Here is a 13,907-nt window from a genome sequence, read left to right on the forward strand (position 1 = left end):
GTCGATCGCAGGCCAACAGACTGGAAGAATGCATGCCAAGGGAGTATGCGGAATACAGTCCGCGGCGTGTCCCGTTTTCCTTTCTGTCTGTATTCGTCAAGTTCTAGCTGCTTTACACCACTTCAAAGGGAAAGCTTGCGGGACTGAATGCGAGTATTGAATGGGCAGTAATTTACCGCACATAGCGCGTGAGAAGACAACACTGACTTGTTGATTTATTGTGACTGATTAAAAAAGAAACCGCATTTTGTTACCTATTTTTTCGTTCTACCTTCACGAGCGATTGCGCGAAAGTTCGAAGCACGAAGGGCTGTAAGAAGTTCCATTAATAAAACAACTGGAACCGAGCGATTATAAAAGCTCTTTTTATTTCTCTTCGAACGGGAACCATCGCTGGCTGCCACTCCGTAGCCTGTAGTGAACTTGCGGTAGTCAAGGTCAAATCGGAATCGCTGTTCTGGCGTCAGTTCAGGGCCAATAGATAAGGTGCTTAACGTGAAGAAACGAATGACGGCTTCGCAAGCGCCCGGGGAGGCAGTTGCTCAGCGCGTGCATCCGAGTTGTATAACTGGTATACGTTTTGCACGCACGCAGATCTGAGCCGGAGACTGCACACACACACTGCGCAAGTCAGGCGCCAGGGCCTCGCCACCTCCTAGCACACTTAAAAAAATCGAAACCAAAACTGAAGTACGAACTTACTCTTTCTCCACTAATTAGAGCTTAATTACACTAAACATTTTTATGAAGCTAGTTTTAATTACTGAGGCAATTATTTGTAACTATTTTGCTTCAGTTCTTTGTTTTAGTTAAATAATTACGGCAGAAGTTTTTAGAAGGCTGAATACAATTGATCTGGCAACCATGAGAATTGTATCATGTCAGCGCCACGAGAGCTTCGCCGCTGCGACATTCCACAATAAAACACAATAAAAACAACGTAGTCTACTCTCGCTACCAGACCACTGCTCGGTCGTGATCTCTGCGCCCTCAAGTGTACTTTTTTTTTCTTTTTCTTTTTTTTTTTGTCTCTCGCGCGAATCGGCGTGATGGCGGCTGTGTTGTAGCGTAGGTGCGGTCGTCGTTTTTCAGCAGCGGCCGGTTAACCAACGGATCGCCAGCGATGCGACATGGTGAGTGTGGTGAATACATACGACCCGTTTGTTACGATTCAATGCTTTTAATACCTCTACGCTTCCTTCTTTGCTGTCCCGTCCCGAGACTGTTGTCGCGAGGTTTCACATTCAATCGAAGAGCCCCAATAATACTCCATGTCCTGCTTCTTCCGCACAATGCATCACATTCGTTGTGGTGTTGGTCAAGGGTGGCGAATACGGTCATCCGGCACTGGGGACAGGTGGAGATCCCGTTGGGTAAATCCATTTTCTAGTGATGTGGGGTGTGAGAGCTGCGTTGGCCCTAGCTTTGTTGACGAATACTTCCGCAGAGCGAGGCATCGGGGGAGCCAGGTAGCCAGGAGGGGTAACGGAAGAAAGACGGCACTTCTGTGCCTGGCGTGCGTGATCAAAAAAACAATTCACAATTACTGCTTTTTTTTTTTTTTTTTTTGAAACTTACCCACATATTCAGGGCTGTTCTGCACAGCTCTGGTGTAATGTGGAAAAGCCATCCATGCCAGTGGTGTAACTCTTCCTATTGCTGGATTCCTTACCATCTTCGAAACCCAGCCGAATCAGCAGCCATTGCATTGGCTCTTCCTCCTGTATTAGCGTACTCACAAACTTGGAGGCAGCATGCGGGTGCTTTTCCTTGGGACTTTCACAGCGACCATTTCCTTTCAGTGGCCCTAGACTGTCATTGTCCCTGCCCATGCATCTCTTCATTGGAATAATGTGGCACGTGCTCTGTGACCTTGCATTCAAGGCATTTACACCCTGCTCCAAGACTGTCCCATCCTGTACCTTTTCTCAAAGTTAAGAATGTTTACCTCTGCCGGGCCTCCCACCTCTCTCCCCCCCACCCCCCACTCTTTTTCCATGGCAGATGGGTGCATCTAAAACGATCGTTAAACCCACGCTCACTATCACCACCTTTGCGCAAACTTCACAGGATTTCATCTAACACAACAATTGCTGTTACTACCTCAATACCCCCTCACACTACACCCCACCTGGCATGGCTCTCCCACAAACTCCCTCTCTCCCCCTCCTCAAAGCAGTGGAAGGGCTTGCTGCACAGCAACTTGCTCAGACAGTGAGTTGATGATCTCCCAGGGCAGTACAGCTGTGAATGCACGCAGCCTACCACCTATGGGACGAATAACCACCAACTTCTTCTTTTTCCGTTTCCCCTTCCCCTTATTTTAATAACTGTTTTCAACAATGCTGCAAATGTGCTTGGAACTTAGCAATAGAGTAAACACTAATTATGCAGTGTTAATATTTGCAAACTACCCTCACCAAAATAATTTTTTCTTAAAGGCCAACTGCACTAAAATTTCAACCTCTTGAAAACGATATTCCTGTATGGTCTTCTGAAAAAGAAAGCTAGTTGAAAATACAACAGCTGAAATACTTGCGTGGAAGCCGCAAGCGGTCAGCAAAAATCGTCGATTTTGAAACCAAAATCGAGAAGAGCGCAGCCATTGGAGTGATGTTGCGGCTGTCCAGCGCGCAAGTTCTGCGTGCTCATGGGGCAGCAAATAGGTGAAGTGATCACAGCAGAGCTCGACTGGTTCTCCAGTTGCGTGGCTGGCTGGAGAAAGAAGCCCCCGTCGGCTGGAGCATAACAGGCACATCATGGCTGTTTGTGATGCGCTGGCAGGTGTAGCGTGGTCTGACGCGGAGCTTTCTTCCGACTGATTAACGAAGCGTTTCGCGGGGCCACCACTAGTGTCCCAGCTGATTTGGTGGTACCAACGCCGCCTGTATGATTATTGCCTAACACGTGAGCGAAAAAATGGCCAAACAGCCACTCTCCTTTTGCTCTCTCCTACCCTTCCCCGCTCCGTAGCCTTCCTTTGTGCTTTCATGTCTGCCCGCCAGCACTGCTTCTCGGAAACTATGCAAAATATTTAAAGTTTGTTTAGGGTTCCCCAGGTGGCGCTCCTACGCCTTGTTTTTCACCATGCCTGTCTGTCTTGGTCTGTCCCTGATAAAACCGCCTTTGCCTCGGAGCAAAATCACTTGTGCTGCCGCAGGCTGGTGCCAGCTTTGCGCTCTTATCTACTTGAATCACGGGCCCCGAAATTTTCTGAGTGGGGCATACCCCCCTCTGTCCCCTCCGCATTTCGGTCTTGTTTTCTCCCCGCTGTTCGCACTCTGCATCGGTATGCACTTTTAAAATTGAGGACTGTACTGTAGAGGCGTCCAGACGGCGTGGCGGAACCCTCAGCTGCTTATCCTTTTTTTTCTGTAATCTTCTAAACTTTACAAGCACGTGATATTTTTCGAAAGTAATGGTGGAAGCGAGCGCCTGAATGAAAAATGTGCAGGCAATTTTTTCCTCCCTAAATCGTCCAGAGAGAAAAAAACATCAGTAAAATAATGGCTGCACCTTCCTAAAATATAGTTTTTCTGTTCACTATTTATCTACCTGACAATTAATATGTTCTTACACATATATTTCAGTTCCTCCTCCGTCAGTTATCTTTGGAAAAATGCAGCAAGTATAAAGCAAGCAACATGTTGAACAAGATCCCCAGCACGCCCCAGAACTATCACCCCGACGCGCCTAAGATGTGACCAAAACGGCTCTTGAAACCCAACAGGCAAGCGTCATAAAAGTGGGTGCAGCGTTTGCGACTCCAGAGCAGTGACGTAAGGAGAAATGTCCGCCGGCGGGCACCACATAGCAGATGAGTGGCTGAACTAAGCGTCCCTACCCTTCCTATTGAAAAGCACGCGACGTGTCAAGCAATGTTTATACAGGCGGCGTTGGGTGGTACTTATTACAAATTGATAAATCTGGCCGAGCTGAAATGCGAGTACCGTTGGCCTTTAATGAGTAACCCTGACCATTCCTTGATTTTTCCAGGTGCCATTCTGTCACGGGGCATGGTGGACAATTCCCATGGCTGACCATTGATGACAATTACGAGGGAGAAGCTGCGTGGGGGCGAAGCCAGCACTGACTCTCATGGCCATTTTGTAAATGATGTAAATAGATCGCTCATAACCTTCCACCATGGTTCGTCTTATCTGCTGTGCCACAACATTACAGTTCTTTGCTAAGTTTCGCAGTTGCTACAAATCCTGTTGTAGAGCAAACCTTTTATTCACGTTAAAGGGGCCATTAGGACAAAATACCAGTTTCACTCACAACATTGGGTGTCTTATAGAGCCCCGACTGCTTGCCAAGCAGCGAATAATGCTTTATTCATTAAGAGATTACACAATTTAAGCCAAAGTTTCAATCCTCTCGCTAAATATGTCTCTTGTGATGTCAGCGATGATGTATCCAGGGCAGGCATTTGAAATGAATGTTGAGCACGTTAACTAGGGCTGCAGCAGATGGGGAAACCTTGCCTTGCATCCGACAAGGATGCAACATCTTGCGGTGACAGGCCTCCGCGTAGGCGATGCAACTGCATACACTACATGGATACATGGGCCTCATCATCAGTCTCTCTTGGACTTCTGCGAAGTGAACATTTTCATGTTCAATTAACTTTCGTCATCATCAACTCCTACTCCCTCATCTATGCCCTGTGGCAAAATAAATGCCTTATAATTTCATTTCTTCGTTTACCGCTGGTCCTCTAGATGGCGCATGAATACCACTCAGGCCTTAACTCAGGCCCACTGTGCATACTCACTTTGTTTTTGAGCGTATGTGCACCTGGCTTGTATTTCTGGCTTGTCTTTGTTACAGCATGTAGTAATCGTTTCGTGAAATATAGGGTATGCTCAAGAAATAGGGTCATGCAAGACGATGTCGCTTACGCCAATCGGCCAGTGTTCTGAGAAAACTCCAAAGCGCCATACTGCTGAGCAGCTCTTATTTAGTGACTCTAAGCAGCTCCAACAAGCATAGTGTGCACAGCACAACAGTGCACAGTGGTACTTTTGTTTAGTTTACATAATTTTTTCAAGTTCCATTGTTCACCCGATTCTTACTATTATAAAATGAAAAAAAAAAAAACTTGTTTTTCAAGCTCATAAGCCCTACCTAACAGCTTGCACTTGCTGGCCTCAGCCAGTTGCACTGCGTCCCATAATGTGTGCCAGTGTCATACTAATGAGGCAGTCATTCCAATGAACCAAACATTCATTTTTTCTTCATGGACTAACAGGGATTTACTTTTTTGTGGCATTTACAGTGAAACCTCATAAGAACTGAAAGGTAGCTTTGTTATAGGTAGTCTACTAATAGTAACGTGATGAAAACAAATAACTTGCAACTCCTGTTGTATCCCTTACTTCATTATGGCTCATTTTGTTGCCTCGCATGACCTGTCACACTTGCTGAGGAAGTGACACGGCAACACCAAAATGGTCAGAAATGGAAAGACATTTATTCTGCACTTCAGCCAGACAAATGATGACTAGCCGTGGATCACGGCATGTGTAACTTTGCCTATGTAATTTGCTTGTGCACAACTGCTCATCCGTTATACTGCTCCTTGCGCGTCGTTTCAAATTGTGGTAACCGGACAACGGTGGCGGTGGTCAATCCCACGGGATATGTCCCAGGGGAAGACGAAGATGTGGCATGACATGGCCTGGATTAGAACATGGCCAACAGTGCTGGACTAGGTGTGCACAGCGTGACCTGCTGATGATGGACCTTGGGGGAACGGGACTTCCAGTAAAGGTGTGGTTTTCCAGGGACCCCATGTCTTTCTTGGGAACCACAGTCGGGTGAAAGGACCCTGGTACTAGAAAATAATGCCCTGCCATTACCTCAATGTGATGAATTTTGATCGGCCCATAAATCTCAAAGAAGTTTTCTGGTAACACAGGTAACCATTCAACAGAAGTATTTTGTTATTAAAGCGTACAAATTTATTGCTCCATTTTTCTGCACATCCAAAGATGGCCCAGTGTGTCGCAGTCACCGTGGCCATGGTCAGCTGCAAAAGAAGCAAAGTTTCACTTCAGATGACGGTCAGCTGAACTCTGAATTACATGCAGTAGCTACAGGGCCGTACCCAGAGGGGGAGTTTGGGGGTTTGAACCCCTCCCGAAATCGTTTCCAAGCAGCATGTAAGCAATACTTACTGTTGTTTTGGGAAAACTACCTCCTTCCCAAAATCCATACCCCCCCCCCCGACCAAACAAAAAATCTGGCTATGGTCCTGAGTAGCTATAATGGGAATCACAAGTTGGGTGCCACATGAAGACAGCACCAAAGAATGGTTGATAAACCGGAAGGATAAGCAGTCTAATTTCGGGTTTAACACACCAAATAACACTTTCACCTGCATGCCTACCCTTGAGTTTACATTACAACTGATTTGCATGACTCAACACTCGCACACACACACACACACACGCACTACTTCTCAAGCAGCTCTTAGGTGCAGCATCCGGTGGCGAATACTCCAAGCAACAAAAAAAGCTCAGATTTGTTTCTACGAAACGGAAGCCTAATCATGCTGCACCCGGAAAAATGGCCAAGCCAACAATAACTGAGCAGAAGGCTGTAGAAGATGTTCTCCAAGCTGCGGGTAGGTCTGATGGCCAGCACACAGCATTTGATCACACGTACTAAAGGGAGCACTAGTACCAGAGGCCTTCATACTAAAAAACTGAACCCTAAAATTTCTGCTATGAACAGCAGCATGTTTAATTTATTTGCATGAAAGGAAAACAATGCAAACTTATTTACCTTTTTACGTTATTTTTTCTTCACCTGGTACAATGCTTGAACAATTGTTTGTGGGGTTTGTGCCAAAGCTACACCTTCGCTAAAGGCACACTGTAGTGGAGGGCTCGGGATTAATTTTGACCACCTGGGGATCTTTAGCGTGCACCGAATCTTGACCGTACGGGCGTTTTTGCTTTCCGCCTCCATCCGAAATGCAGCCGCCATGGCCGGGAATCGAACCCGCGTCCTTGGGCTCAGCAGCACAACACCATAGCCACTGCAGTGGGTCCCATGATGCCTGAATGGTTTACCCAATCTCAGCTCCACCCGCTGCAGTCGATCGAGCAATCGGCACAGTAGGGAGGTAGTTTTTATGCTGATTAGCAAACTTCAACAATTAAAAAATAAAAAGTAGAAGCAGCAAATACTCAAGACTGCATAAGACAGGTGTATCGGTGTGTATCACTTGCACCATCAGGCAGAGAAATTGAATTGAAATTCAATTTTGTAGATGGCGCATGGGTTGACGGGTGTCTGAGCGTGCAGAATTAATCACACGTGATTACCCCTTTATTTGTTCTTTTTCTTTCTGCACAGTTTTATTTGTCCTTAGCTTGTTTTTAAAAAGAGTGTCTGTATAATAAACTGCAGTTGAAGTAGCGCGCTTGCGTTGTCCTTTCACAGCCCCTGTCCATTTTATTGCCCTCCACTGTTCGAGCAATGGAATATCAACTAGGCCAACCCGTCACATTAAATCAGTTTTGGTGAGACTGCCCTTGTACTTTCAAAAATGTTGCGGGTACCTTAAAGTCACTTGTCAAAAATGATAGCCAACTTGAACAGTTTTCCTTTCCCTCTTTGTCACTCCTTTATCCCTAGCTCCTTAACCACCGGTGATATAGTATGTACAGAGAGCAACACACTTATCTATCACACAACTGTCGTACTTCTAGCCTCATCCTTCCTCGCCCGAAAAGAATATAAAGAAAACTACTATGGCATTCTTAAATCTTACCGACCACTTTTGGCCTCACAGTTTTTGTAAAAGATTGTTTCCGCCGTTTTCAGAGGCTCGCTGTTGCAGACAAGTGTGTGGCACATGCACTGTACTCTGTTTTGTTGTGTGCTGGGTATAGCAACGCCCCAACATTATTTCCGAGTAAGAGCCAAAGGGGTTGCGAAGTCTTTCATCGCGTGACAATCCCTAGGCTTGACTTTAGCCGTACGAGTGCATACTAAACTAATGCCGCGACAATATGCCCTGCGAGAGACTGAAAAAAGCTGCGAGAGAAAGTGAGACGAAACAGGGTCGCGAACAATGTACAAAGCAACGTTTGTACCTTTCAGTTAAGGAACACAGATTGCGAGAATGTGGTTTTAACGTGATGAATGGCGATCGCTATAGCTCGTCAATTTTCTTGGTGCAAACATTTTGCTGTAATTAAATGCCAAGGCAGCCAGTTGTCGCATCCGCGTCGCTGGCTCCCTCCCTACCTAATGTGTGCTGCGTTTTCATTCGTTTGCATTCAGGTTGAGCAACCAGCTTGTCTGCGAAACACCAAAGACTGGCACTATTAACAGCTAATGTCAACGGATTCTAACAGTCACTAGATGCTGCGGTAAATTTACAATGTTCGTCCGTTTAATTTGTCCTCGCGGATCGAGTGTGAAACCTCGCGACAACAGTCTCGGGGCGGGACAGCAAAGAAGGAAGCGTAGAGGTATTAAAAGCATTGAATCGTAACAAACTGGTCGTATGTACTCACCACACTCACCATGTCGCATCGCTGGCGAGCTGCTGAAAAGCGACGACCGCACATACGCGACACGAAGCCGCCATGCCGGGAAAGACAAAAAAAAAAAAAAACGCTTGAGGGCGCAGAGATCAACCACCGAGCAGAGCTGGTCTGGTAGCGAGAGTAGAGTACGTTGTTTTTATTGTGTTTTATTGTGGAATGTCGCAGCGGCGAAGCTCTCGTGTCAGCGCCCACGATTCGTACGGTCTCGGAGCTCGCTTTACCCCCCTGCGCTCAGTGCGGCAGTACGCCGCACCACTAAGCGAGCCTATTCAAAATGGCGGCCAGCCACTTGCGGGGTCTATTCGTTTCACCTGCACCACGTGAACCAGTTCAGGCGGTGCGGCACATCGCCGTTCGTTTCAGTGGTGCAGCTTGCGGCACCTGAACCGCGCCGTTCGATTCACCGGTGGTGCCGACGGGTGCAGGACGAGTTCATGGCTTCGCCTGCACTTCCTGCCGAGGAGGTGCAGAAGCAGACGAAAAAAGTGCAGGGCTGGTTCCGCCGATGGCGGAACCCACTTTGCACCGCTGTGAACTGGTTCAAGAGGTGCAGGCTGAATCGAATAGACCCGCGCTTTGCTTGGCTACGGCCGAGGATACTAGTGGCTACAATACTTCTTTTTTTAGCGGAGCTTCTAGGCGGCGCTTAACTCTGCGAGTTTCTAGGTGTTGCTTAAACTTGTGAATGAGCAGCCGGCGGAAACTGCTGCACCTAGAGCATGTGGCGCAACAGGCATTTCTTCATGAAAACTTGTGAATACAGCAAAGGAAAGCTGTGTGTAAGATTTTGCAATAAATGTTCAACTGGTAATAGTTTTACACAATGCTGTGCCTACGTGAGTTCTAATTATTAGAAAAAATTGTGTACATTAGTCAGGTCACAAGTTGCTCATTTGTCTTTGTGATTTGCAATGTGTACTATTCGAACTATTCGATTCGAAATTATTCGACCAAATCACTATTCGCTTCGAATTCGCTTCGAACCTCAAAATCTATATTCGCCCATCCCTACTTAATACAGCTCGTTGCAGAAAAGCATTTTGATCTGGAACTGGAAGTTTCCTCATGGAAAAAATGACAACAAACACAGAGCACATTCTTGGCGAAGGCAGCATATGGAATCCCGTGAAGAGGGAGCCACTCTCATCCAGCGTGTTTCGCGCTGACATGCTCTGGATTAAATGTTTTTCCTCCTCCTCCTGGTCCCTTACTACTTGCTTACGGAAAAACTGTTTTCAAGCCAGAAATACGGCTTTCTAAGAAAAGTGTGATTATGCAAAATGTGCATAAGTAGATGAACTGAGCAATGGCGAAGAACAAAAAAGTTTTTTTTTTTTAAATTTCGCCTTAGCCAGTGCCCTTAAGAACCTTGTAGGTGTGTGGGGAGACGTTTGCAGATCAAGTGCTTGTTAAAAAAATTTATGCATTATTGGTACTGGAGAAAGGACTCGTTAGCAAGTGCAAAGCAGGGATGGCACCACCATGCCATGAAGGCTGTGGCGAACCTTAAGGTGCCCTTTTCCTCTTCCCACAAGCGCAGCCGTCAGCCACGCCTGCGACCTACGCCGTGCCTTCCGTCGACTCGCGGGCCCAAGCGCCAGCGAACACCAACCACCTCCGCAGCTGCTCCTCCTCACCCAAGAACCTGCCTCCTTCCCCCCGCGCCTTATAAGCGTGCCGCGCACATTTCACTGGTCTCTGGGGGATGAGGGATTGCGGAGATTGGAGCCGGAGAACCGGGACGCTGCTCGTCCCAACGTTAGCCCGTATCCTCTCCGCCGTGCCGTTCGGTCGAGGCCTGCTTTTGACCCTGATCGGACCCCTATTGACGGCTATTCCTACCTTGCGAGCGGACCACGTGCAACTTTGGCCATAGCCGCCCGTTCGGCCGGGCCTTGAAGGAGTACGTCGGTACAGTTTAGTTCTTAGTAGCCCTGCCTTGGCGGTCAATATGCGCTGCACCACTCGGCCAATAAGTCTCCAGGTTCGTCCTGGCCCTTTGAAGCCTGTCGTCGCCTTCGTTGGCAAGACAGACCCGTCGCGGCGTCTCCCTCGTGGATGCCGCAACCTCTCAGAGGCATTTTGTATAGGTCATCTTGCGGGCGTGGTGAAACCCCCTGTATCCCACATCAGCCCTCTCAGTCCCACCATGCCCACAAGGCATGCAGCAAGGGTTTAAAATTCAGCTTAATTGTCTACGCCTTGTGCTGTGCAGCAAGTTACCTGCCTAGGACTGACACGAACGTACATGGAACCGCAGTTTGCATTTTTCTTTTTAACATAGGAATGTGTTAACTGCAGCTTGACAGAACATATACCCTCATTACACTAATACTAAAAAACTTGTTGGTTGAGGTCGCCAGAAAAGATGAAAGTTGGCCCCATATAAAATGTAGACTGCTTATACCATGTCGCGAGAGCCACGAAAATCCCCACAAGCGGTACCGCACTAGAAACAAAGCATGCACGAATCCAACCACATAGCAGTGTACCTGTCAATCATTCTTTGTTAATCATCACTCAAAAACAGAGGAATGGGCTTTATTTCGTCTTTTTTGTTTTTTCGCATCGGATGCCGCTGCTCCACGAACGGTCTTGAAAACCACCAGCGCGACTTTAACTTATACTTTGTGTTTACATTTAGTGATGTGCATTTCTTGCCGTCTACAATAACCAATGGAAGAAGGGGGAAGCAGCCCGGCTTCTGCTGGCGAGACAACATGATGGGAACACATCTGCACCCTGCGTTCGCGATACGAAGGCAATTGCTTATCAGCACAAAGTACAGGTGGTGTGAACCTCCTGCATCGCAACTCCGCCTGTTATCTCAGGGGCCCGCTTGCTCCAAGCCCAATAAGACAGACACCCTCAATTAGATCCACCAAGGACCCCTCTCGCACACCATTGCGTCTCTGCCGTGGTTCTCTGTCCTAAGCCGAAAAGAGAAAAAGTTACTCAACTTTAAAAGCTTCATCCCCTCAATGCTGCATCCCAATTCAGCCAGATGTAAAGCCTCAGGTCCCCAAACACGGATCCAGTTATACAGTCGAACACTGCTACAACAAACTCCACTTCAACGAAATATTTACAATGCCCCGTCAGCTGGCAAAGAATTCAATGCAACAAATTCCTAAGCACAACGAACCATTTCTCTGGCTTGATTGTTTTTACTTCAATGAAATTTTCACTCGGTGGGGCTGGGTTTGAACATTTATTTTACGATGAAATAGGCAGAATGCCAGCCATCTACAACTTTGTATACATTCAGGGCGCTTAGTTTCATTGAGAATGTGCGCTGTGCGCCCACAACCCCTCTACAAACAAAAACAAACTCATAAATGGACACTATTGTTTGCTGGTGATAATGATGTAGCTAGCCATTTTTACACAGCACGCAGGCCCCGTTCGCCAAGCCGGAAGTACAGCCAATCCGTATCCAGTAGAAATCGCACAAATGGGCCCTGCTGGCCCAGCGTCGTCATACGTGCGTTGCGAGCGACTGCCATTGCAGTTTTCTTGCTACCATTCTTCAAAGTAAAAGCAAAAATAATGCTTTTGTGCTTAGTCTTGCGCCCGCGTCATCGTATCTCCCGATAAACGCAAGTGCATGCAGCTTGCCTTCCAAGGTTAGATGCCATCGGGCCCAGTCAGATTATGAGACAACACGCCCTGTTCCTGCCACAAGCTAAGAGGGAGGCTTCCGATGGCCTAACAGTTATCTGCAAGTAGTCAGCTCGGGTCAGCCTGATACATATGCCCCTTGTTGTACAGCAATGTCCCCCCCTCCCATAACACGCTCTTTATGTGCAGGTGAAAAAAAAAAAAACAGATAACCACTGGTACATTTCTTATCCGAATAAACGTGACGCAACTGTGCGTCACTCCTTTTTCTAAATATTGCATTATGCGGTCAACGATACTGATAATACACGGGGCTATTTTTCGTGCCCTCCCATAATAGTGTGTTGGGCAGATTTTGGCTCAACAAACATCTGCCTCAACAAAATTTTTTGCACGTCCCGTCAGTTTTGCCTTAGCGGGATTAGACTAGCTCTGCTGCATGAGACAGACTATAAACACAACCATAGCCTCAGACATAATTGTACTGAAGGCGCAGAAAAAAAAGCAGAAGTAGATGAGTTCCCGCTAGAATTTGTGGGATGTGTGAACATCAAGAAGATGGAAGAAATATAGGCAAAAATAAGGCTGGTTCACGATCAATTTCTTTACGAGTCTTGTACCAGGCTTACCCATAAAGAGGTTAATAAGTTGGGAGAACATGCAAATGGACATCGGTAAGCCACTAACTGTCGCAACTTGTAAGAGCATACAAAAATACAAGCAAAAAAATACTAAAGCCAGCTCCACCCAGCATGAAATCTGCTCAAACAATGGAGCTGCGGGTTGTCTTTACGAAGATTCCGTTTAGCTTCGGCTTCTTGTGCGCAATGTTTGGGTCGTCTTGGCAGCTGATGGTCATAATTTGTTTCTTGGCACTCACGATAACGGTTAAGACATCAGAGTTGGAGCCGTTTTCTGTAATCACCCTCCCTGCGCAGATGGCCATGCTTCACTGCGCAACAATGTGGGCAAGCCAGCTTGCAAAGACCGAGCTAGCACCCATCTCCTTGAAGTCGGCTTCACCTCTAAACACAACTGTATTGCTGGGAAGATGTTTTGCCAGGAAGGGGGGCATTATATGCTGTCTTGTATCAAAATATGATGGCCCTTGGAGTTCTTTTGAATTTTTCTATACTGGGAACCAGTTTTTGTAATCTGGAGGAGGACATGGCGGGCCCCTAAACAGTTCCGCTGTTGAGACCAATGCTAAAGCGGTCCCAATGTGGCCCTGATTTTCCACCCCAAAATAACGATTAGGTGCAGAAGTTACTGAACCACAAAAGGTTGTGCCAGCCCCTTAAGTAAAACATTGAAAAGACACTTCAAAAATTAAATCTGAATAATAATGTCCACGAATACAAACCAGTTCAAAATGAAAGTGCTGATGGTATGGTGGGCCACTGGAGCCCCCCATAACGCCCCCCCCCCCCCTCCCCTTTTGGAAGGATATCGACACCCCTCAAAAAAGATTCCACAACCGCAAGCCCTCACCCAGGGATATATAAACACTCCCGCAACATCCCTCCAGCAGGATATCGACACCCCTCCCAAATCGACATTCTGGATAAACCCCTGCATGATCTCTATACCTGCGCCACGCCTGACGACATTCGGCGAGCACGTGCTACACTGATGTCAAACAGAGAAACAGCAGCGGTGATAGCCGAGGCGTGGCTTTGGCCATAAAAAAAATTGTTTTACTATATGAATACGAGA

General features: G+C 47.0%; 1 protein-coding gene and 1 long non-coding RNA gene across 5 annotated transcripts in view; one reads left to right on the forward strand and one right to left on the reverse strand.

Moving 5' to 3' along the window:
• The window catches only part of LOC144178613 (uncharacterized), a 29,681-nt gene that overhangs the window by 13,438 nt on the left and 2,336 nt on the right, over positions 1 to 13,907 (reverse strand). The window lies entirely within an intron of this gene.
• On the forward strand, positions 1,030 to 4,142 carry LOC144178638 (uncharacterized). Its single transcript, XR_013324037.1, has 2 exons — positions 1,030 to 1,133; positions 3,997 to 4,142. It is a non-coding gene; the product is annotated as an uncharacterized LOC144178638 (long non-coding RNA).

Source organism: Haemaphysalis longicornis, unplaced genomic scaffold (assembly GCF_048455015.1).
Source record: "Haemaphysalis longicornis isolate Haplotype H1 unplaced genomic scaffold, Haemaphysalis longicornis Haplotype H1 scaffold_1, whole genome shotgun sequence".
NCBI lineage: Eukaryota > Metazoa > Arthropoda > Arachnida > Ixodida > Ixodidae > Haemaphysalis > Haemaphysalis longicornis.